The sequence below is a fragment of the Pholcus phalangioides genome, unplaced genomic scaffold, assembly GCF_987345545.1.
Source record: "Pholcus phalangioides strain wild (caught in Gottingen) unplaced genomic scaffold, Ppha-v1.0 ptg000039l_1, whole genome shotgun sequence".
Lineage (NCBI taxonomy): Eukaryota > Metazoa > Arthropoda > Arachnida > Araneae > Pholcidae > Pholcus > Pholcus phalangioides.
Window position 1 is genome coordinate 1495827 of NW_028301625.1, and position 26540 is coordinate 1522366.

Below are 26540 nucleotides of genomic sequence, written 5' to 3' on the forward strand. Positions count from 1 at the left end.
CCACCAGTATACAATCGAGAATGTAAAATTTGATGCCACTTTAAAGGAAATGATAAAATTGTAAGTTCTCGGGAAGTTTCTAAACAAATCTCAAGAAGAAAAAGCTTAATTTACTTAATTTAAATAAATTGTTATAAAAATATATCGAATGAAACGAGCATTACTTTATTCATTGAATCAGATACAAAAACTCATTGAGGTTCAGCTCCAAAATGAAAAAAAAAAGCATCTTTTCGATTGAACAAATGCGTATTATAAAAAAAGTAGAGAAATGTTATATTTAGAAGTTTTATTGTTACGGAAATCACTGGCGTCAAATTCTATTCACCATTTCCGCAATCCGACTGAGCAGTTGTTTTTGCTCCCGTCTGTGATTCTAATCCCTGGTTTCTTGTTACACCAAGTTACCCAAAGAAGAATGTCCGATTATGCCGAATTGTTTCGAGTGTAATCTCCAAAGAAATCAGATATCTTTAGATTTTATCCATTTATTTATTTATTATTTTTCCATGATTTATAAATACCAGAGTTCTTTTCCCGTTTATTCTTTTTTTAACCTCAATCTTCAATTACGTAACTGTTTACTTCTTTTTGTATTTTCTGTTAGCTATCCTCCCACGAGTTCTTGCTCTTAATTTCTCTTAATAACAAATCTGATATTTTTGTGTTTTCTGAAGCGCTTATTATTTGTGGTATTTAAAAAAAAAAAATTTTAACTAAAAGAGTCACTAGGCTATTTAGAAATTCAGAAATTCAGAAATTCATCGAATAAATAGTTGCTTATGTATGTATGTGGTTTGCACTAAAACTCAATCGTAAATTCGGATTTTCCTTGGCATCAAAAAAAGGTTTGGAATTTCGCCGATAGATGAAGATGGCTCTCTCATTCGAAACTCATGTAGCTGAAACAGTTAATTTCACCGTCAAAAAATATTGGGGTAGACTGCGTCCTAGACCAACACCTTACTAAAGATCTCTAGTGTGGTGTTGCATAGCCACAGCCGCAAGTTTGGACATGAATTCGTTTTCCGTTTTTTGTGCCTTGAATCGCGTGGTAGGTATTGACATAATTATCATCGACTTTGTCTTTGGAATAACTAACAACAATACCGATGTTGTCTATTTTCGTTGTGAACTGCTCGAGATATAGCGGGAAAACATTTTTTTACGAATCAGGGCAGTGGGCCTCGTGCCCAGATGGGAAGAGATATTAAAACTACAACGATATTATTTTGGATTTGTCTTTGCAAAATGCGCATCTGATGATACCATTGCTTTTGACTTGCGTTGCGTACTTTCCGAAAAAAACGTAAAATAATTTGTTACGGAATAAGGCAACGGGTCTGGTACACAGACGGGAAAAGTTATTAAAACCGGAACGATATCACTTGTCTTTGCAATGCGCATCTGACGATACCATTGCTTTTGACTTGCGTTGTGTACTTCCTGAGATGAGCGTTTGAAGAATTTCTTCACGCAACTTTTTGCGAATGCTCCCAGTATCGTCAGATGATTTAAAAGACGTATTCACGTCAAAAAGTAGAAACATTTCATTTCATTTATCCATTTTATTTGTACACAGATCTATTTAAAAGTCGGAGAGCAACATTTATTGACTGGAATACAGTAGTAGCTCATCACCGAAATTTCTGAGGTGCTCTGAAAAGATTTTGTATTTTGAGGTACCTGCATGGCCCCCACATAGGGGGAGCTGACAGGGCCCGGGACGGTTATCATCATTTTTTTGCTATTTCACGTAATAAATTAACTACAGAAGGGGCCCGTTAAAAGTCTGATCGAGGGGCCCGCAAAAGATCCCAGCCTAGGGGCCCCGCTACAGGGTGTGGGGGCCATGGGTACCTGTAATCAATAGTTTTTTGCTAGTCAAGCCATTTTCTTATTAAATCTGTTCCATACGGCTAAGCTAGTATTGAACCAACGCAATAGAGACACAGATATGATTTGTGTTGTGCACCTGAGCACCATTTTTAAATTGAAAAAGCAATATTTAAAGCCTACATTTTTCATTGCAACTGCAGAACTAAACATCTTATGATTTCTCAAGTAGTTCATGACATCATATTTGATGAAAAAATTAATCATTTTGTCTAATTGTAACTCGGAAAAAAAACGTACACGGTATTTTGACGTATTTCAATGTCGTAAATATAAAAGTCGTAAATGCACGTCTCTCTTACACTATGAAATGATATAATATTTTGGGACGTCGTTTTTTTTAAACATGTTTTTTTCCATCTTTTCTCCCTTTCTTGAATTCAAATATCTTAGCGAATATTGCACTTGAAATGCTATAATTTTTTTTTTTTTGATTCGGGAGAGACAGGACAATAACCTTTTAATTGGGTTTTTGAGGACGAGATGTCCGTATAAAAAGTTATTTTTTTTTTATTTTAATAACCATACAAGCCTGTGAAGTCAATGCCACTGTAAGAGTTAATATTATTGTTGCATCACAATTGTTAGTGACTTTATTAGCTCATTATCCAGTACGCGAATGTAGCTCTAAAAAATGTTTTGCCGGAATATATCTCATGTAATCGCACAATAATTTCCTAATGTATGCGAATATTTATTAAAAAAGCACATTCACGCATTTTGAAAGTTTTTCCACATCCAGCGGGCGTAAAATGAATGACGTATATCTGAGATCTACACATAATTTAGATACTTTCTCCAATTGGAAGTATGTCTCTAGAATCAACGATTCGTCAGTAAAATGCGGTACGTGCTGATAGCTATGCACCCTGTATATATGGAATACTACCATCTATCATACTCTCCTATCTAATACAGTACTATCATATAAGTATTGTCTGGTTGAGCTTTGCATCACATAAACACGATGCAGAATATCTCTTTAAGACGAGAAGCATTCGGAAGATAGAAGAGGAGAGATCTGGAAATATAAAATGTATTGTCCGTGAGCCCAACTTGACTATTCTGGGGCAGAGAAGGAAGATAGAATTTTTTTTTATGGCTTTTGAAATAAACTACGTAAAACATACTATGAAACTCTGTATTTCTCATTGTTATAGGCGTATTAAATATTGTTTTCGATCAATTTTAGTTAATTTTCTTCATTTTGAACAACCTCTATTCCAGCGTTTCTGAACCTTTCTAAACCCAAGTACCGGTAAAATGTCTGAAACAATTCAATGGACAACTTGTGTCCCGTATTACGGGCATTCCTGTATTTTTAGTTGTTCCGAATCGTTTTATACATTTGTTCCGTTTTTTCAACGATGCTTACATGAATTTGTAATGTTTACTAAAATCATGAATAAACGGATTTTTCATAACTTATTATGATAATTATAGCTGTAACCTCGTCGGATGGTTGGTTAATATAGCTGTAACCTTCAGAAAGATTAAAACTAGAGGGGGCAACTGCCCCCGGGCGGCAAAATTTAGAGAGGCGCCAGTTTTAGGTGAGAGCAAAGAACACCGTTATAAAATTATCGAATGTGGGGCGGCAAAAATCATATTTGCAGCCACCTCGTTGGGCAATTTCCCTGTTGTAGCCTTTGTATTTGCATTAGTATTTATAAATACAAATATTCATATTACATATTTGTCAGGTTCACCACAACGTTTTTTTCTCAATTTTTCAGAGATTCTAACAATATGGTATTTTGCTAACTTATGGAAAAGTTTTTGATGGTGATTTAACATCCCAGTTGGCCTTATTTTTCTCAATGGAATATGGTCAGCTAGTAGTATGAATGTTTTTATTGTCAAGTAAATTTTTGTTTACTGCGATTTATAGAAGCATTCTACTTTTCTTCCTGCCCTTCACCCATTTTTGCAGTAATTAGCCAACTTGTCGTAAACTGCATCGTTTGAATACAATTAGTGATATCCCTTATTTAAGATAGCAATTTCTAGCATTTTCCTTGATGATGTATGGTAGACCTAAATATGAAGGTACAATATGTATTTGAACCCATATGGATATTGTTAATATCAATTACGGCAATTGATTAATTTTTCATTTGGTTACAATGAAATTATCAAGTCTGCCTTCGGACCACCTATGCGCCCGTCGTCAAAGACCAAAAGTAGTCCAGTTGAAAAAAGCGGACCTATTCCATAGTACCCGACTATATCATATTTGCTCTCCTCTGATAACATTTTTTTTTTCAATTCCTTTTTTTCTCAGACATGATATTTATTTTTAAATGTAGGCTATCTCATGCATTTATCGATACAATGACAAGAATCTAAATATCATAAAGATACAGGTTTCAGGTTCATACCATCTTTTAAATTGGAATAATCATAAATACATACAATACAAATACAACGGCACAACAGGCAAATTGCCCAACGAGGTGGCTGACTTAAGAACATCATGGATCCCCGAGCCATTTTTTGGAGGCCCTACCTACTACTGCTACACCACACATGCACCCCGCCCACACCCCACACCCCCGTGGAACCCCCAACGAACCAACGAATCGGTACATGCGGGAATGTGCGTGTACGTGTAGTGAAACCTGACGTGAAGTTTTTTGTTTCTCTGTAATGCTTGTTATGTGTAGTGCTGCCATCTTCCACCAGTTTTTCTAACTATGAGTGAAGTGTTATGATTGAATGATTTATCGTTGTAGGACTGTTGCTCTTTGTGGCGAGACTTTTTAACGGGGAGATCGGCTCGCATTTGCCCCTTGAAGTTGGGAACCACAGAAAACAATGTCACGAGTACACCTTACACTCTCTCCCCCTTTCGCCTTCTCATAGAGAAACCACAAACCACACATCATGCATACATACATCAATACATGGGATGCAACACGTGTGCTCTTTTTTCCCTCACCAGGTATTTCTAAGACGCACTTGAGCACCGAATAAGTACGTATTACATAACACAATCACAACTCTGCAGACACACATTGTGCCTCTGGGCCAATGAAACCCCTTACAGAAATCAGGCGATTGCCTTTGACCAATAGCAGAGATCTTCACTAACTTGGTTTGGGAACACACGAGGCTTTTGCCAAAGAGTATTGCTGGAGGTTGGACGACCAACATGTCGCGCTTGAAGAGTCGTTAATTTACTCTCTCTCTCTCCTCCTAACCCCGGGTCGAGATGCCTCAATGTAGGGGACGCAAGAAACCTCGCCCTGAGATGACGGTGAGTGATTCAAACTATATATAATTATTGTGTGACCTTTCTTTGTGTGTATTTTGGTGGAGTGAGAGTGTCCATGTTTAATGTAAATTGTATCGAGTTTAGTGTAATGCACCGTGTCGAAGTATTTTCAATGAATGAATAAGATTAAATTGTGATTCTCTAATTGATGAGGTTATTATTATTTTTCGCAATGTCCTGTTCATGATTTCCTAGTAATGTATAATATGTCGTGCTACGGAACTAGTTCGTTTAAATCTCCGGCCGCGTCGTAGACATGAGGTATGGAACATGGCAATATTTAAAACATCGTCAGTATTCCCCAACACATAGTGGTGCGACTTAATACATCCGCAACACCAACTTCAGCCGACCACCACTGTGGGGTTCGAACCCGGATCCTCGCATCGCGAGTCCGTCACTATGACCACTCGACCACCACAGCGGCTGGTAAAATAAAAGCGGTATTTTCCATAATTCCCCGATTTCTATACAGGGTGTCCTGTAAGTCGTAATTCGGCCTTTATCGCATAAACCGGTCGTCGTAAACACATGGTTCTAATTTAGAAAATGCTCAAAGTGTGTTCAGAAATCAATGTACCAATTCATTTGATCATTTTTGGCGCACCAAGGTCATTTTCTGTATACGATGGCTCATTAGACCGGGACCTACAATTTATTGCCGATTCCGAACAACAGGCTTGTTTTTTTATACTCATCGAGAGGTTGGTGCGCTAACCCCTCGATGGGGGGACTCCCTGCGGTAGCAATTTTTTCTGCGGTCGTGTCGCCGTTTCTGTTGTACCCCTGTGTCAGGAAAGTTTTCTGACAAGGACGAACTGGGTATCGAATTCATACATCTTCTAAACATTCTCTGGTACCTCAGGCGAGTATTTTATCCACCTGGGCTACCGCGCCCCAATTTGGGGTGTTTTTAAAAGTTTTGCGTCATGATCGGTAATATCGCCATAATATGGCGATAATTGGTGATGTCCCGTATTGGAATATGGTCAGCTTTTGGGAGGCTGAAGTAGGACTTACATGGGCTGACCATATTTCCTCGAGATAAATACGGGATATTGGGATTCAAAATACGGGACATCGCCAATTATTGCCCAAAATGACGCCAAATCCAAACAAAGTTGCCAAATATTGTTGAAATTACAGAAAAATCAAAATGGTGGGAAATGAACCATTACTGTAAATTGAAGTGAATTAAAATGAATTCCACGAATAAAAATGTTCACCAAGACGAATGTGGGAGATTAATATTTTCTTTTGTAGTTGTAATTATCATAAAATAATTTATGAGTGTAAAAATAATGTCAATCTTTGACTTCAAATAGCTATGTCTTCACTGGTGCGCTTTCGCCTTTTCAATTCATTTTCAACTCTCACTTTACTTTTCTAACCTCGTGATACCTGAGATGAATGCGTTAGTTGAAATGCCTTTTCTGTCTTCACCTGCGCGTCAAAACCCTTCATTTCGCAGTAGAAATCAGTCGCTATGGACGTAACAGATGCATCTCTTTTGGCTGGAATTAGTGGCGCGTTTCTGATATTAAAAAATGTGAAAAAAAGGAGCGCAAAACGAAGAAAAGTTTGGATGAAAGATTATTTAAAATCGCGAAACTTCGGGATACTAAAAGAATTAGAGTTGAATAAATACATTTTGTTCAAAAACTTTACACGAATGTCTAAAAGAAATTTTTATGAGCTTTTACGAATGGTGGAACTAAAAATAACTAAACAGAATACTCGTTTCAGAGAGGCAGTGCCAGCCGAGATCAAATTGGCAATCACACTCAGATATTTAGCGACCGGAGATTCATTTATGTCTCTAATGTAGTTATTCAAAGTATCCAAGCAATTTATTTCATCAGTGCTACCCGAGGTCTTGAAGGCAATAATTGAAAGTCTACAATATTACATCAAGGTAAGTAGCTTTATTATATAGATAAACATAAATATATCAAAACACTTTATAGACACGTACATTCCCGTAATATTGGTTGTCCTGACACTTTTATAACTTTTTTTCATCTCTATGGTGACTCTCCACGGGAGAAATACGGGAAACTGGGATCCCAGTTGTCGACAAAGGTAAACAAAGTAGCCAATTATTGTGACTCGCAGTAACCCTCTTTTTCCCGCCATTGGCAATTTTTTCAGCAATTTTAGTAGCAGTTGGCAACTTTAATTACCTATGGCAACTCTTTTCGGCTGTAATCAGCACCTTTACTTACTTCTTACAATTTTTTTGGCGGTGATCTGCGATTAGAACAGTGCCCCAACTGGAGTGTGGTAGAAGGTTCTCGTGCCCCGGATGCTGAACCAAGAAAGGTGCCGAGCTTACACCATTTTTCCCATTCAAAATAACAGGGAGGACGGCGCCAAAATGTGTACTGGCCCCAGGCGAAAGAGTAAATTTTTGTTTCAAGTTGCTGCCCTTCGTATTGATCCTGTATTTCTATGGAGAAAATATGGTCGTCCTTTTACTACTGATGCTTTTCTACCTGCACACATTCCACGGGCCGGATAGAACCCTTTGACGAATCGCATTTGGCCCGCGGGCAGGAGGTTGCGCACTCCTAGTTTTCAGAGAAAACATTTTAGGGAGGACATTACCATGACGTCAACTGCAACATTTTTTAGCCTGGATGTCCTTGAGCCTTACCTTGGGTGAAAAGGCCAAACATATACACCTAGTCAATTTCAAATTTCAAGTTCATCACGTGTATGCTTGTCAGCTAATATTGGAACGAGTTCAAAAAAAGATCATTTTATCTTGTGGGATATGATCATTTAAATCGCATTTGAGCCCTTGCGTTTTTTTGCGTATTTATTCGATAGGGCTGTTAACTCTATCAATACTGGTATAAATTTTTATTCATCACGCATACATTTATTATTCTTAAATATAAAAAATCTAAAATAACTCATTCAAGTTACAATTCAGCACTATTTATAACATCCCTTTCCCCCCCCTCACAAAAAAAACTATAAAATCGATTCATTTCAAATAAGCCTATATTAAAATTACATTAGTAGTTGTAGTGATTTCAGTTTTAGTTAAAGTAGATGAATTACCAGCGAAAATGAATGGCAGAAACTAAATCATTGTTCGAAAGAATTATTTTTCAATTTTATGATTTTAAATATTCGTTTTTTTAATTGATTGGAAATTAATGTTCCGGAATCAGCCTGTGTCATCGGGGGTCGATGTTCATTGAATTTACCTCCTCAAAAACTTCGTTGATTAACGTTTTGTTGTTTGTAAACAGAAATTTTGTGTCTAAAATTGTTCTGCTTGAGTTTTTAGGCGAAATTCTGTGAAATATTTGCTGTTGACATGAGTTTAGACAAGTGGAAAAATCGTTTTAATAAAGTAGTTGATTGGGCTAGTGAACTTGTTGGGAATATGAATGAGGGAAGTCATCCTCATGGGGAAGTAAGGATTTTGTTCTTTTATGAAGTCTATTTCTTTGATTATTTGGTCGCTTTGCCTGACAACATCTCACAAACTACCTATACCAGAGCAGAATGTGCCAAAATCTGTGGCGTACGTCACAGAGCAATTAGTGCTATTGCAGAACTATCTGGAAGGATTTAAAGAAAAGGTGTAAAAAGCACTATTATGGTAATTTTTACTGCAGAAAATTTCCAGGAAGCTGAAGACTTGTTGCAGAACAAAGTAAAACACACTGCTTTGTGGACCATGTGTATTATGGATTTACATTTATGGATAATGGATATTACTGCAATCCATTGTATTAAACATTTTTTATCAGTGATTATGACCCTGACCTGATCCTACATAGATTGTTTTTATGAGGAGTTTGTGAATGTTATTTAACTATGGTGAATGCTTGTTACCACAGACTTTCAAGTAACACTGGTTTTTGGCCCCACTAAATGAAGTACAAAACCTGTTTTCCTTTGATCAGATCTTTTCTAAATTAACCTTGTAAAAACCATGTTTCTTACTTGATTATGTAAGTCAGGAGTCTTCAACGCATGACCGGCGAGTCATTTTGAAGAATAAGACTTGACAAATTGAACAAAAATTTTAGGAGCCCAAAAAACTTTCAGAACAGCTATAGTATAATCCATTTTGGGGATATGTTGGTGATTTTTTTTTTGGCAAGAAAAACATCCGAAAGCATGACAGGAAGTGGCCAAGAGTGAAACGAGTCATGCTTTCAACGTCTTTCTTGCCAAAGAAAAAATCACCAAAAGTGCATTATACTGCAGCAGTTGAAACCAAAAAAGAAAGATAAAAACAATAAATAAAGCATCAAGGGATCAAGATTTAAAATAAAACATTTTGGACTAAAGAGATTTTCTCTCGGGTTAAAAATAAACGCAGCCGTAATTAAAAGCATTTTACCAGTGTCTCCATGGCGTGACATCATTTAAAAGCAAAAAAAATGATGGCAACTTACAGGATGAAAGAAATACAGTGCAACCTGTGTGAGACGGAACATCAAGGGACTGAAATAATATTCTGTTTTATAACGGTGCAAATCAAAGCACTAATCATTAAACAGACTATTTTGATTTTGTTTAAGACAGGTTTCCGTCTCATATAGTGTTTGTCTTAGACAGGTTTCACTGTAATATCTGGTCCACACATGCACAAAAAAAAGTCAACGAATGTCTCCATTGATGATCATCAACCAGGAAGAAAAGTGCTGACAGATTTTAGAAATCTCCAAAAAAAAAATAAGCATTATATTATAGCTCTTCCAGATTTTCCTCCAAGGTAGCATCTTGGGAATAAGTTTCTCAAGGAATTTTAAATTGTAAAGAATCTGAGAATTGAAGGTTGGCATGAAAAAATATGTTTAACGATTTTTGATATACTTAATTAGAACTGAAACTATACTACTTTACCGCACACCAACTCAGTGTCACCATACAGCAAGTTACTACAGACAGAGTATGGTTGAAATGAAGGTTCCATGTATCGGTGGTTGCCTCAGGTTCACCAGAAAAAAACTTTGTTCTTTTCCCAGGATTGAACCTGCGGACTTGACAGAAACCTTCATGGTGGAAGACTGGCATCTTACCGGGGAGCCACTCTAAGCTTACTATTGACACTGACATTCACTGTACAGCGTTGGGTTCTCAATGCAAAGATTGCTGGTTCAAATTCCACTTGAAATGTCCAATATTTTTTCCTCCCTTTCATCTTTGTTTTCAGACAATCTTTGATTTTCTTTTCGTGGTTTTTTAAAACTGTTGCACAAGTTAAATGCGATTCATTCTTAATGCTGGCACGTAACCAAGTTTAGGTTCACTTGTACTCAAGTGATTGATTGATCACTTGTACAAAAGTTGATATTAAGCATCCTAACATCCCCGGAGAGGGGAGGAGTCATGATGTGCTTGCTGCATGAGGTGGTAGATCAGCAAGTCCCCCCCCCCCCCTGATTCCATGCGACAGCGTGAGCAGCTAGCCATCATGATTAAATAAAAGTGAAATAAACTCAATTATATATGTAATCAACCCGTGGCGTTTGCTGATAAGTTATACTGAAGTTCAAGTGATAAGCTATTTTTTGTGGTAATCTTTTTTGAACATAACAAACAATTCTGGGACTTTTTCCCCACAAGATCTTGATCCCCCAACAAGTCCTGAGGAAAATAGTCCAAAACAATTTCTTCTTTGCCGGGGCTTTTATTTACTCTTTTTCATGTTGGTACACACGTTGATATAAAGTCTGAAAATTTTTTTTTCCTCTCAGATTTTGATTCAGTAACCACACATAGAAAAATTTTGGTGCCAACATTGATTTTTTTTAGTTACCAGGGGACCCGTGCTTGGGATATGTCAAGCCCTGGTAACTAACATTCAAACGTGATTGAATAAAAAATAATTTCAATGAATGAAAAGTACCCTGCAATTTTAAATGCTACAGTATAGTTTAATGACTTGCAACACTGTTGTTAGTAGGGGGAGCCAAGATGCAAAAAATCAGGCTTGACTTTAGGTCCCTTTACACGTACGCTTTTGCGCGCGATAGCTGTAAACAACATCAAAACCGCCTTCAAGAGTGTGCGTGTAAAGGCGAAAAAAGTGTGCGGTTAAGAGTGCGTGCAGGAACTGGTCATTCCACCGTTCAGTCGCGAACTCAAAATTGGAAGGCTAAACGCAAACCCACCCTACAGGCAAAAACGGGGCGAATCCCTCGTCTCCTGCGTCGTCTTCCTTCATTATCGTTCTGAAAAAAGAGATGTATACAATGTAAATAATTTTTTTCAGCGATAATATTTATTGCAATTTTTTTTTCAGAGTCTATTTGACGATTTTTCTTTCTTTTTGCAACGAATTGTTTTTTTAAAGAAATGATAAATTAGTTTCAAGTGCCGTAATTACATTTATTAGATTATTGTAATAATTTTCGAACTGTGATTTGGTTCCTTTATCTACTAACATTATTATATCAGATTTATAGATATGTTAAATTACTATTATTATTTTGATAACTTCGCAAGCTTTCATTTATCCTCAGGGTGTGGGAAAAATTTAAAATAGTTTAACTAGGGGTTCTTAACCTATAAGTTCTTTGTTTCTTTGAAAGAAAATAATTGTTTTTTAATAGAAAAAAGTATTTTAAGAAAGATCAGTTTTAAAATTTGAAATTAACGATAGAAGTATGTACGTATAATTAGTGCAAAATAATGCGAGAATTGATGGAAGAAATTATTCCAAAATTAATAAAAATCCAGAATTGAAAAAAGATAATTTCAGAATAGATGAAAGCCTTTCAATAACTTGGAGCCTCTTTTTTGATTTGGCACTGGTTGCATTCCTGTTCACTCACCAATTAAGACGCCTACCACTGGCTACAGAAATTTCAAAAAAAAAACCCGTTTTAATTAGAAATTTGTTCAATACGCATATTTTTAAAATTGGAAATATATCTGGGGAACACAAAGTTGGTGTTGATGTTTTTAAATTGCTGCTAAAAAGGTTAATAACATTTGATTTAAATTTGATAGTATAAATTTGACTTCAACACACTAGAAAAAAAAATTAAAAGGGATTTAGGGTTGTGGGAAAAACTTCCATTATCTGAATGTCTGAAGGTTAACAATGGTGCTGTTTGAAAAGAAGCATCCTATTCATTAGATCCAGCCAACTTTGCATTCACAGCAGGTGTTCAGTGGGCAATGTGCTGTACTTTCCATGATAAGATCACAAAAGATGTCCTAGGTCAAGTGATGTTCAAAATACCAAGTAAAAGGGATGTTTTATGTTATAAGATTATCGCCGATTTCATTTAAAACCAAAAACCATCCAATATCATGAATGATATCCAACTAAAAACATATTGCTATTTGCAATTTTAATTTTATTGCTGTCATAGCATGACACACAACGGAATGTTTTACATGGATAAGAATACGTGTATAGAGTTGTTAAAAATTAAAAAAAATTATGCTTCAATTTATTTGTTATTTTTTATATTGTTATGAACTGCTTATGCTCGACAACATTAAACTGAAATGATTTTTTGAGGATATGAATACAACCGAGAGAAATTTATCAAGAATTTCTTAAATATCTGAAATAAAGCCCTACAAAATAACACCATAATTTCAAAAAAGTGCAGTGAAACCTCGATATAACAATACTCAGCGGACCAAGAAAAAAATACTGTTGTAGAGGGATTATCGTTATATCGGGAGGCAGCGGACTTCTTTTTTGAATATAGACATTTCCAAAAAAGATTTGAAGATATATCGTTGTAGAAGGATTTATCGTTGTAGCGATGTTTCAATTTAACAATTTTTATCTATTTTTATGGCTGGTAGTATTAAAAAAAAACATCGGCTAAACATCGAGTCAATAATTGATGGAAGAAAATAAATCTGATTTTTTTTCTTGTTTCGGTAAAATTATAATATTAAGTATATAAACAATTAAATTCAGAAAATGTAATTAAGAGCTAATTACAGCAATTAAAGTCGAACGAACAAATGAAAGTCAAATCGAAACAATAAAAATTTGAAATTAACAATCACAAAAATTTTATTTCTCAATTTCTTATCAATTGCATAAAAAATTACCATAAATTTGTAACAGTAATCTCAATTAATAATTATTGAAATTATTTTTAAAAACGAATAATCCACGTAGTAATATATAATAAGCTTTTGAAATCTATATTTTTTCCGCGCAAACATCAGCCGATTTCGATCTGCCAACAGGGAAAAAACTTTGGCCAGGAACGTGTAGTGTTGTCCTTCCCCGAAAGTCCACGCGCCACGCAAAAGCGTATGATTTTTACCACACGCTTCCCTTTACACACACAATTCTGAACGGGCCTTCTTTCGTACAGGAAAGAGTGCGTGCAAGAGTGTGTCTCTTTTTAACAACGCGCTCTTGAGCGCAGCGTTCCTAACCGCCCTCCAATCCTTCGCGCAAGATCATCCCGCTCCGGGCGTGTGGGGAAAATTGTACGTGTAAAGGGGTCTTTAGTTCTTGAATTTTTGTGTAGTTGGAGCTCTCTATAAGGGCCACCCTTCATTTCTCAGAATTTTTTTTTGAGGAGGTTTCCCCTTGTGTAAGAGATGAATAATGCGTATGGGAAAAATTCCAAAAACTGAAAAAAATGGTCCAGTCCATATATGGAGTTGGCCCTTCAAAAAAGTTCAACTTTACCTAGTTGGCCAGACTTCAATGTAAATTTCATCATTGCCCCCCTGCTTTATAAGTGTTATATTACTCACAAATGTATGTATAATAATCAGTGGTATATAAATTCCTTTCAAATCTACAAATGCAATCGTCTTGTTTTTTATTGCATTTATTATATTTTTTATACCTCAAGAGCCCGAAATAATTTTCCGCTATATATAGGTTACAGTTTTATAAAATTAGGTTTTTTTCACATCAAAGCATGAATCATTGAAGAAACTATCTTTGATTCTATTCAAGACAGATTTTGGTCTCATCAAATATGTCTTAAGATGCTTTTATATGAACAAAGAAACTATGTAGAGAGAAATGATGTCACTCTCCGCTGTTCATACGAAATACGAAAGCCTGGATAACCAAGCAGAGATCAAGATGTAGTTCGGAAAGAAAGTTCACATTCCTCTGTGGGGAATCGAACCACCAATCTCTCACTGTCCAGGCGACCAAAACTAAAAAAAAAACTTACTATTTTGCCCAGGGCCAATGTCTGTTTTGGTGTCCCTCCCCGTAATTTTGTACAAAAAAAAGTAAACTCTGATCCAATGCCAGCAGCACTAGACCTCCTGCCCTCTTGTAGTTGCTTCCTTGGGGAGGATACATTTAGACCACAACAGGAAATATTCAGACATTATGAAAAACAGGCAACAGAGAGAAAAAAATACTTGGAGTTGAATTATTTCATCAAATTGTATTGTATTAATTAAGTACTGTAATTATTAAAAGAAACTCAATGATCCCAATTTTCCTTTAAAGCTGCAGCTTGTGCAGTTTTTGAAGTTAATTTTTAGCCCTCGCTGCCGGTAAGAAGTTCTGTCAGTTCCCATGTTTGATTCTCTTCGTGAGACCTCATTTCTTCTTCTATAGCAAGAGATTCAGACTTTGAATAGTGCACCTTGATCCATAAGTTGAAGAATATAATCGGTATCAAGTGGTACACATTCTGGATGCACTCCAACTGGACAATGTTAAAATGGGCATTAACTTATCATAGAAAGAGTAGAGAAAAACAGAATTTTCAAACTTCTATTAGTTTTTAAACATTTGTTATTTTACAACAATGATCAAGAAAAGCTATAAATCTCGTTTATAGAATTTTTCTGAACTAAATTTTCTCATACAAAAATCATGATTTTTTCCCCCTCAAACTTCGAATTATCAAAAACATTTGAAAAAAAATTTAATTAAACAAGAAATTTTTTAATATATATATATATATAAATTATAAAGAAAACTGAAGTTTGTAAGTGCTCAAATCATCAAAAATTCAAATTAAGTTCTACTGTAGTTGAAGAAAAATTAAAGAGCCTCTTAAGCTCAGTGCGAGTGCTGGTGTTTGTCAGATTAGCACAAGTGATCGCAGGTTGATTATTTAATGAACAGGATAATTTGTTTGCATTAATTAGAAGTATAAAATTTTATGGGGTAAAATGCAGTAGATTTTCTTGTATGACAGAGAAAAAAACTTTGACAAGAGTTAGACAAAAAAACACTTCACTCACACTGTCGACTGGCAAAACATTTAAATTAAACTAAAAATATGGGCTAAAGAAACCAAACAACAAATAAGGTGTCAAAAATGATGGAGGTGAATAGAAAAGATTCTTCTGAAGCTGAATTTCCTGAATGTAGGCAATGCTCCCAGAGTTTTTCTTCCAAGCAATATAATTAGCCTAACATCACACAGTTTTGATGTTACTGCCAAAGTTCAGGATGGTTTTCAGTCACCCTAAAGTGACCTGCCTTATGTGTCTGTGTATGTGTCGAACTGGTGCATTTTATTTTAGGTCTTGTGAAATGCATTTAATAATATTCTGTACACTTTCACTATAATATTTCGCTATGAAGAAAGTACACGAAGGATTCTATATAGGTATTAGGATTATTAATTTTACACCAATCTCCCTTGTTTAACTAGACTTTCTCTAAACCGACCAACCCTCAGTTTAGTTGGTGCAGATACTACAGACCAGGTTTTACTGTGTATTTTTTAATGCTGTAAGATTTTAGCAGTACTGGAAAAAGAAGTAAAATGTAGTAGGAAACATATACCATCAGAATATTATTTGCTGTGCTATCTCATCAGTCATTACTAGAATTCTAATGTACATGAGTAAGGCAGAACGCTTTATCCCAAAGAATACAATTTGAGATTCATGTTTAATCAACAAAAAATACCCTGTTTGAATCGCTTGAACTATTCGTAACTGCTAGGAGAAACCAGTGTTATACCGTGAAAAACATTTCTTTCACAGAATTTTCATTCACATTAACCAGTAAGATATGCATATTAAATGATGTTTTTAACATTAATAGTTCATCAAGAAAAATTAGAAAGTAATTCTTTGTATACCACAATATATGCATTAAATAGAGATGCAGTAACAAGTGTTCATTGTATTTCAACTTCGGCATGTATAAAATAAGCAATTATCTTGTGGCAAGAACTTGCCTTTCCTGGAACGCAAGTCCTCTCAAGAACAACTTGTATGGTGAAAAGTATGTTTTGTGTTACATGTGTGTTGATAATTTCACTTATATATTAATATTAACTTATGTGCCAGAGATGTGCGTACAGAAAAATTCAATTCGCTGTCAGTGTTTGTGACTAGTGTTAAATGTGTTTATCAAAATTTACATGATCTGTGTAAAAAAAAGACCCAAGAAAAACTGTTTATTCTCATTTTTAGAATTGGAAATTTTTCAACTGATGAGTATGAACTACAAAAGCAATCAATGAAATGCTAATGAACTTTGAACTTATTTAATTATGAAGTGTGTTCAAATGAAACCCGTTCAAGATTTCTATGCATTAAAGAAAGAATAAAGAGAAGGTGAAGCACAAGCAAATAGAAGGACTAGTTTTTATTTGATATTGCTACATGCATTCTTTTTTGTTTTTCCCTAAAATAAATCATTCATAGTGTTGAGGCAAACATTCCATTGTGTTTCAGTTTATGATAATAAAATTCTGTCCTCAAAAAACCTAATGGTTTTTGTTTAAAATAGTCCTCAACCACAATCTTCATGGCTTCATCAGACTGGAATCAATGTGTTTTTACTGCACACCTGCAGATTTTCAGTCTATCTCAAATGTTGACACTATGTTTTGTCTCTGGCCACTATATGCTACAGGGACAAATTTGTCTTCATTGTGCAACACATCATATTACTACTAAACTGCACCTTGTAAACATTCCTCTGCAAAAATTCCAATGAACTGAAATGATGAAGCATCAAATACCCCAAAAGAAGAATATACTGAAAACTGAGTTACATTGCATAATAATCAGTGCTGCTGCAGAACAATCTCAGTAAGAGTTTCAGGAAAATAACTCTTCTCTTTAGAAAACACTATTATGGGAATTTTTACGGCAGAACATTTTCAGTCTGCTTAGAGCTCATTGCAGAACACTGCAAAACATTCTGCTTTGGGGCTGAAACTAAGAATAATTTTTCTTCTGATGTTCAGTCAGCATTCAGGATATTTGTTGATTACTGACTCTGTGGTATTTCAGGTCATTTGTGATATTAAATGCAGTGCTAAAGAAAGCGTTGAATTCTCTTCCCAAGTCATGAATACTTCATTGACTTTGCTTTCATTACATTGTCAATGTCTGTACCGTTTTTGCTGGCTGGAACATAGTCAATTTGTCGTTCCCTCACATCCGTGGCAGAACATTCATAATCAGTAATAGTAATCTTCTATAAGTTATTTTCACCATATACAGTGACCACACTCTCCAGTGAATCTCCAATGGCTTCATCCCTCAGCAGTTGAAAACTATATTACTGCTGTCTGGTCCTGCTTGAACAGGTTTGGAATCGTACTAGCCGTCAGATGAAACCAGCAAAACAATGCAAAACTCAGCCAAGTGGCACTTGTACAGCTTCTTTTAGTGCATGCACATTTTACATTCAATTGACTGATCATCATGTAAAATATTTCAAACTGGTATTATTTGAATGTTTCTTATACTTTTTTGGTTGGTTTAAAGGTCTCAACCTGACCGCTTGTGTTCGATTAAACGAGAGGCATATTCAAGAACTTCAAACTGTGAATATTTTCTAACTCAACATGATTTATTTAAACTTGAACAAAAATTATTAGTCAACCAAACATAATGTTAAAAATATACTGCAGTAAAAATATTATAGCGCTGATTGATGTGTGCGGCTTTCTTATATAGTGGATGAGGGCGTGGCAATAGATGACTGGAAACCATCGCATCATCATCACTTTGCATATGGAATGCAGCGCCGCCACAGTACTCACCCCTTTAGTGAGCAGGCGGAAGCACAAATCTGACTTGTCTGCCAGATCGAGTGAATACTTTTTAATCACCCGGTGAAGCTTGCTTTTCCGACAAAGGAACGGCTTCATCGAATGCGGGTTTTACACGGTCTACAGATACTGTCACCGGCTTACCCTTTATCTGTAGGAGAAAGTTCTTGCCTTTCTTTCTAGTACCTGCCACGGTCCTTCATATGGCGTTTGAAGAGGGCGACGTACTGAATCAGTTCTCAGGAACATGTGTGTGCACTTTTTAGTTCTTTATGAACAAAGATTGATTCTTTTCCGTGGCGAGTCGCTGGAACAATACATAACTTGTTCATAATTTCTCGGAGGTAAGATATGAACTCATGTCGATCTCGTGCAGTTAAATCTTTCGGCGAATGAAAGAAATCTCCTGGTAAACGAAGAACAGTTCCATACACCATTTCTGCTGAGGAACATCTGACATCCTCACGTAAGCTGGATCGGAATCCTAGAAAAATCAGAGGAAGTTTCTCCACCCACTTATCTGTAGCGGGACAACGAATAGAGGCCTTTAGATCACGATGGAATTGTTCCATCATACCATTTGCGGCAGGATAATAGGTGGTTGTGTGCATTTTTTTGCTTTCAAGGAGGTTGGACAATTGGTATACTAATCCACTTTCGAATTGAGTACCTTGGTCTGATACGATTGCTTCTGGGCAACCAAATCTTGATATCCAGCCAGCCAGGAATGCTCCAGCTATGGTCTTCGCTCGTTGATCTGCGACTGGAATCGCCTCGGGCCATCGTGTCCACCTGTCGACACAAGTTAGACAGTATCGACAACCTTGAGAAGTTGGTAGTGGTCCAACGATGTTGATGTGTATCACTCAGAAACGATCATCTGCAGGAGAGAATTTTCCTGGAGGGGCACAAGTATGGCATTGAGTCTTGGCTTTTTGGCAAGGTATACACGCTCATACCCACTCTGCACAGTTCTTTTTGGGATCTTTCCAAACAAACCTGTCTCATCAGATTCACCGTTGTGCGAACACCAGGATGTGACAATCTGTGTACCGAATCGAGTGCTTGACGTCGAAGCTCTGCTGGGACATAAAGGTCTTGGAGTTCCTGTGGAGACATCACATGCAACCGAAATATTTTGCGGATGATGAAGCACATCCTTTATTTCGAGACTACATTCCGGACCGCACAACACCTCCAATTCTTTATCATTAATTTATTTATTAGCTAATTCTTTATAACTAATTTGATTAGGAAAATATGCACTAGATATCCTAGAAAGTGAATCAGCCACAACATTTTCGTTACCCTGTATGTAACGTATGTCAGTGGTGAACTGAGCCAAATATTCAAGCTGTCTTTGTTGTTTAGGGAAAGCCCTCTCCAGTCTCTGACAGAACGCAAAACAGAGCGGCTTATGGTCACTGAAAATTGCAAAATTCCTACCTTTCAAAAAATATCGGTAGTGCCATACCGTGGAATAAGCGGCTAGCGATTCCCGGTCATAGGCGCTATATTTTAACTCTGCAGCTGTAAGCTTGCAAGAAAAATATGCGAGTGGCTGGAAATTATCAGCAACCACTTGCTTCAAAACTGCACCAACAGAGACGGAAGAGGCATCTACCATATTAATAAAACTTCAGCATCCGCTACCGGGTGCACTAATAAGGTGTTTTTCACAATGATTTTTTACGTTGATCAAAGGACTCAATAGATTCATCTGTCCATTCTATTAAAGATTTATCATTTTTCTTAGATTTAACAAATTCATACAGTGGTGCCTGGATTTCGCTACATTTGGTATGAATCTATGGTAGAAATTTAACATCGCGAGAAATCGAACCAAATCTTTCACGGTTTCTGGTCTAGGGTAGTCAGCAATGGCAGAAACCTTTTCGGGTAAGGGGGATATACCTAAAGGTGTAACTAACCTTTTACCGACCAAATTCAGATTCCAACTGATTTTCATTATTTTTTTTTGTTAATTTCTCCTTCTGATTTTTTAGTTATGAGATATCAATCGAGAAATTGAAGAAAAAAAAAATTTCCCTATACGTTTTCCTGAATGTTCCCAATTGGGAACATTGGCCGGATCTGACTAAACATAATTTTTGCAGTGAAGCCATCTTACAGGATGATGCAAAATTCGTCATCATTTAATAAATTTATTTAAAAAAATAAAGAATATACATATAGAATTTTAAAAATGATGGAAATAAATTTTTCTCGAATATACTCAAAAGGCATGTATATCTGGATTATAATAAAGAGCTTATGATGAGCTGAAATGCTGGTCTAAAATTCACAAAAGAATACATACATACGGGTTTAGGTTTTTGTATGGATCCCTTGGTAAGTTAAAAGATATTATTTGAAAATATAAAGAGAGAGAAAATATTATTTACAACTCTGGTACCTAAAGGCACAGGCTCCGATGACTGCTTACTAGCATATACTTCCATTTTATATGGGAAACCACATTGTTTGAGCAAATCATCCAAATTTTAAATCCAAAGCGAATCGGTTTTCCCCATATAAACATCTTACTTGAATGATGAGCATAATACAGTACTATTGTTCATCGATGCTTAGTTTATCATGGAACAACCCAAACCGAATGTGTGTGAATTTTTCATTTAATTCATCATAGATAGCCAACTTATCACCAGGTTGTAAGAAAGAGTTATCCATCAAATGGAAGTTATTTTTTTATGTCTCTAAAGTTATTTCTCGGCATAACAGTGGGGACGATCGGTACTGCTGTGTCTACTGAAAGTACCCCAGTAATCATTTTCACTTGGTATTCTGTGATAAACACTTAGCAAAACCAATCCAAAAAACTTTGAGATTTTTTTCCACTCAATTTTCAAATTCGATCCATGTTGTGTGACATAAATATTTGCCATCTCAGCCAAGTAACTGAGGTACTCTTGTGATAAAAATTTGAAAAAAAAAATCAATCGAGTCGGCTTGCACTTAGCTCAGGAAATTTATGACTGATTGCTTCAGTAGGTTCACTTATATTTTTGTCGAATGCAGTACTTTTTTTCCACTTCGGTTGCATGAATTTTAGTCTTTTGGCACTTGACACATGATGTTCTCTTATTTTTTGACTGGGTAATTATCTGCTCTTTGAAAGGCAATTTTGATGTAGAAGGCATGTTGATAGGATCTGCAAATTCACCCTCAAATGAACTACGTGGTGATCTTAAAACACAGATACCCACAAACATCTGCAGGAACGACCGGGCCAAGCATGTTGTCATCGATATCTTCATCTGTGACCCACTCATTTTCATCAGGCAGTAGCTGGCACATTTCGAATTCTTCATCAGAGAGATGTGATATATCAGAATCTCTCAAACTCAGTCTAATAAGCTACTAGCATAACAAAAAAGATGGTAAAAAGAAGTGTAGAAAGTCACAAGACCAGATATGAACTGAGAACTGAAAGACCAACATACCAACAAAATTACTCAAAACGTAGAGGGAAGGTGGGTGGGGGGGGGCAAGGTCAGTCACAGAAAAAAGGGGGTGCTGCATGTAAACATCGGAATGTGAAATTTGATACTTTTCCTTCCTTTTGAGACACACCAGAGAGAGGGAAAAAGCAATAAATTGTTTTTTCGGAATGCCACTCCTCTGCATTGCTCTTAGAATAGTCAGTAGTGGCCAATGTTCCCAATTGGGAACAATCATAGGAAAAGATCCCTGGAATTCGAACAAAATTTTTTTTTGTCTCGTTGAGCATTTCTTATCATTCTTGGCAATATTCTACAATTAAAAAAAAATTGAGATGCATGTATGTTTACAAAAACTATTTTAATAATTAAAACATAAACTTACAGATATTTTGCCTTGAAAATGGGGGATTTTAGAATAATAAATTGATATGATAAGAGCTGAATCGAATAACTTTTGTCTTTTCTAAATTAAGTTCAGAACCTTATATGTTCAGGGAAAAAAAATCAGCTATTTTCGTGAAAGAGAAATATTTGTTTTGAATTAATGAAAAGTATGTTCCCAATTGGGAACATTGGCCATCAAAAGGCTAAATAACCCCAAAACTGTAGTTCATTTGTACCAAAAATGCATTTATCCACATTGATCACCAAACCATACTTTTGTAACCGCCTAAATACCATGCGGAGATCCATATGATGCTTTTCCACACTTTCTGATGTCACCAAAATATCGTCTAGATATGTGAAGCAGAAATCCAATCCACGTAAAACTTCATTAATAAATCTCTGGAAGGTATTGGCTTCGTTTCGCAAGCCAAATGGCATACATTTGAATTCAAATGCACCAAAAGTTGTATTAACAGCTGTTTTCAAAACATCAGATGGCTGAACCGTTGTCTGTTTATATGCATGTACAAGGTCAATTTTCGAAAATATTTTTTCTTTAAACAAATTATAAGAAAAATCATGTAAGTGTGGGATCGGGTATTGTTACAGCATTAAGTTTGCGGTAATCACCACACACACGTCAAGTGTAATCTTTCTTAGGGACCATGTGAATAGGGCTAGCCCAAGGACTATTTGATGGGCTACAAATCCCATTTTTGAGCATCCGATCAAACTCCCGTCGAGCCACCTTCAGCTTTTCCGGCGATACCCTTCGAGGTTTAGAAAAAACTGGTGGACCAGTGGTTTGCATACAATGTGTAACATTATGCAACATAGATGATCTGGACAAATTAGGATTAATGATTTCTGGAAATTCGGATAATAATTTATGATACTTGGAATCATTTGAAATGAAAGTCAAGCCAATCGAAGGTCCAGAAATGTTTTTTGCTTTAATGCTTAAAGATGTGACCCGATCGACCAAACACTGATTTTTAATATTGACCAGCAATCCAAATCAACCCAAAAAATCTGCACCCAATATAGGTCTGGTGACTTCGACTATAAAGAAATTCCAAGGAAATTCTTGCTTCAATCAAAGATTAAAATTTTGGAAACTAGTTCCGAATGTTCTTATCCGAGATCCATTAGTTGCATATAATTGCAAATCGGTAGGTTTTCGGTTCTTTTGAAACCCACTCCTAGGAATTACCGAAACTGCAGCGTCTGTGTCAGCAAGATACCTAACGCCTGTGCTTCGATCAAAAACAAAAAGGCGACTAGGATTAATTCCAACATCCTCTGTCGCCGCGAGGGTTGGCTCACTTAGTTTTCCGAATTATAATTACAAGGTTTTTTGGCATTTACTTGCCCTATCCCCAAAATTAAAATGATACCAACACAAACCAGATTTTTTTAAATGTGAACCGCTGCCACTTCGAGCTCTAAAGCTTGTTTTTCTTTTGCGTGTGTTAATTTCTCCTGAGCGTAACATTTGGGCAATGCGTTTGGATAATGCCACGATCTCATCACGGAGTGCCAAGATCTTGGACCTATGCTCTACAGGTGCAACAGTAGCAGAAATAGCAGTAACTTCTATGATTTTATCAGCCATTTCAGCTAATTTCTCGAGGGGATCTGTCGAAACGCTTAAAATTTGTTGCACTGAAATAGGGAGTCTCTGCAACCACAATGCGCGTAATGCATCGTCCTGAAAATTTGATGCTGCCAGTTGCTTCACGCAATTAATGACTGGGTTTTTTATCATCTAAATCCATCTCTTGTAAAAGCATATGAAGTCTAGAAGCTTCAGATTCAGAAAATTGAGTGACAATTCTAGTTTTTAGTGTATCATCTTATTTTCTGAAGGAGGATTACGCAAGATCGCTGACATACTAAAGTATATCGGAGCTCAATGCGGATATAACAAAATGATATTTTGTTTCATCAAATGTGATTCCCGAAATTGCGAAATTAGACTCGACTTGATGAAACCACAAATCGGGATTAGCACTCTAAAAGGGAGGGGGGCCTAAAAGCAACCCGTGCTAATTCAGTCCTGCCCAAATGGTCCGCCATGCCAACTACCCGATTTCTCCAAAAAAAATATATATATATATAATGTAAAACTAGTTTTGTGTAAAAATTTGTAAAACACTATAAAATCCGTAAAATGTTAAAATTTAAAAATTATTCATAATTAGAGGTGCCACAAGATCCAAAACACAACTCGAAATACCTGGTAGGAGTGATCTCAGGGCCTCAGCCGGCTGTTCCAAAAGGCTTCTTTCAGCATGACGTCGAGGATAACATCATTCTCAAACTTGCACTGGACGGGTCACCACTTTGGTTGGTTTAAAGGTCTCAACCTGACTGCTTGTGTTCGATTAAACGAGAGGCATATCCAAGAACTTCAAACTGTGAATATTTTCTAACTCAACATGATTTATTCAAACTTGAACAGAAATTATTAGTCAACCAAACATAATGTTAAAAATATACTGCTGTAAAAATATTATAGTGCTGATTGAAGTGTGCGACTTTCTTATATAGTGGATGAGGGCGTGGTAATAGATGACTGGAAACTATCACATCATCACACTGCATATGGAATGCAGCCACACTTTCTTTCACTAATATAATACCAGTGCTTGAGAAATCTCAGACACCAGGTCACTAACAAATTGGAACTAGCACCTAAGATTTTCTATTTGTGGTCACTAAATTTGATTCTGAGGACAACACAAAATTTTTGAATTTATGTCAGCATTCCAACATGGAAAAGAGTCACTAAATCCTGAAAAATATATTTTTAACTGTTTTTTTTGAGAAAACAGTGAAACCTGTACGAAACAGAACGTCAACAAACTCAAATAATATTCTATTTTAGACATTTGTTTTTAAAGGTGTAAATAGAAGCACTAATAATTGAACAAACTATATTTTGATTCCATTTAAGACATGTTTCTATTTCATATAGTGTCCATCTTAGACAGGTTTCACTGTAAAATACATTCTTGGCTACCAAGGAAGTTTTTGGCTGGCACCTAAATTTTTTTTTTTTTTTTTTTTTGATTTGTCAAGCCCTGATATTACACGTTAAGATGCTGTGCAGTGTTTTGTGAAATTTTTAGTGCTCGTTCTTCTTATCAATGCTCTCTAATTCTAGGTAACATTCCGTTCAACTGTTTATTATATCATATTTCAAGGTGAAGGCCAATATGAATTTCCAAAGATGTGTCTCATAATTCTGTTTTGCTGTAAATTCTGTTGATCCTCACCTTCACTAGTAGGCAACATCTCAAATTCTCTAATTTCTTTTCATGTGTGTGAACTTATTTTTTTTCTCTGCTTAGTATTGAGATGCAACCACATTCATTGATAGTGAAAATGGAATATTTTTGTGCTGTGAAGCATTTTCTCTCCTTTCACAACCTTGAGGGAAAATTGCTAGTTGGTCAAGCAAATGGTTCAAATGTGGCTGTTCTGATGAGTAGACATTCTGTGATTGCCGTGTGTCTGAGCTGAAAACCTTCATTTTTTTTTTTTATTTTAAGCTTGCTGAAAAAGAGTGCTGTAATTTTAGGGTAAATCTGTCATTTATTTCTTTCTAGTTCACTGCTAATTATCACTAATATTTTTATTCACTAATTCTGTGCTCAGGTTGCAAAATGACATGTCACTTTTCCCAAAAAATTGAGTTCGCATTCTGGAGTCTCATTCGTCAAAGTTTTGGAACGTGGCAAAATTTTGTCTTTCTCTTTCAGTTTATGAGAAAACAATGGAGGCAAATTGAAATAAATTGAAAAGCAACGGTATTGCATTTTGGCAAAATATTTTTCACAAATTTGTCATTGTGAAATTTCGAAAAAATGACTTATAACATTTTACCATCTGAGCACAGAATTGAAGGGGTTAGAAACAGTGTAAGTCGATTAATCCTGATTTTGAGAAAAAGAAGATCTTACTAGAATTATGTAGAAATGTCCTCTCTCTCCACTTGTTAATGCAAGATTCTTCGAAAGACTGGTTATTATTACTATTTTTTTCTGGAGATGATTACAAGGAAGAAAATTCATCTTTGCCTCCATGGGGACTCTAACTCTGGTCTCTTGTTTGCCGGACGAGTGCTGTACCAACTAAGCTATGGAGGCATAATATTTCAACCTTGGAGTGTATATATATGTTGAAAGGCTCTGTACATGGACAATGGCTGCAATCAACTAATAGCTTATGAATGACATAGACCACCAGATGGTGACATGTATGTAGAAATGTCCTCTCACTTGTTAATACAAGATTCCTCGAAAGACTGGTTATTTTTTTGGAGATGATGATTACAAGGAACAAAATTCATCTCTGCCTCCACGTCAGTAGTTCAGCTGAGTACTCTACCAACTCGTCCAGTATGGTAGAGCATTCGTTCGCCAAACGAGAGACCAGGGTTCAAGTCCCTGTGGGGGCAGAGATATATTTTCTTCCTTGTAATCATCTCCAAAAAAACCAGTTTTTCAAAGAATCTTGTATTTACTAAAGTTTTTCGCA

At 36.0% G+C, this 26540-nt stretch overlaps 1 protein-coding gene across 3 annotated transcripts in view; it reads left to right on the top strand.

The window, feature by feature from the left end:
* Positions 1 to 7885: 7885 nt before the first annotated feature.
* Tsc1 (tuberous sclerosis 1 protein hamartin) overlaps positions 7886 to 26540 on the top strand; it is a 134237-nt gene continuing 115582 nt past the window's right edge. Inside the window, exons 1-2 of one of the 3 annotated variants that reach the window (XM_089253459.1) lie at positions 7886 to 8028; positions 25352 to 25582. The gene's annotated coding sequence lies outside the window, so the exon portion shown is untranslated. Of the gene's footprint in view, positions 8029 to 25215; positions 25285 to 25351; positions 25583 to 26540 lie in introns of those variants that run through there. The other 2 variants (XM_089253458.1, XM_089253460.1) reach the window with 2 other exon arrangements.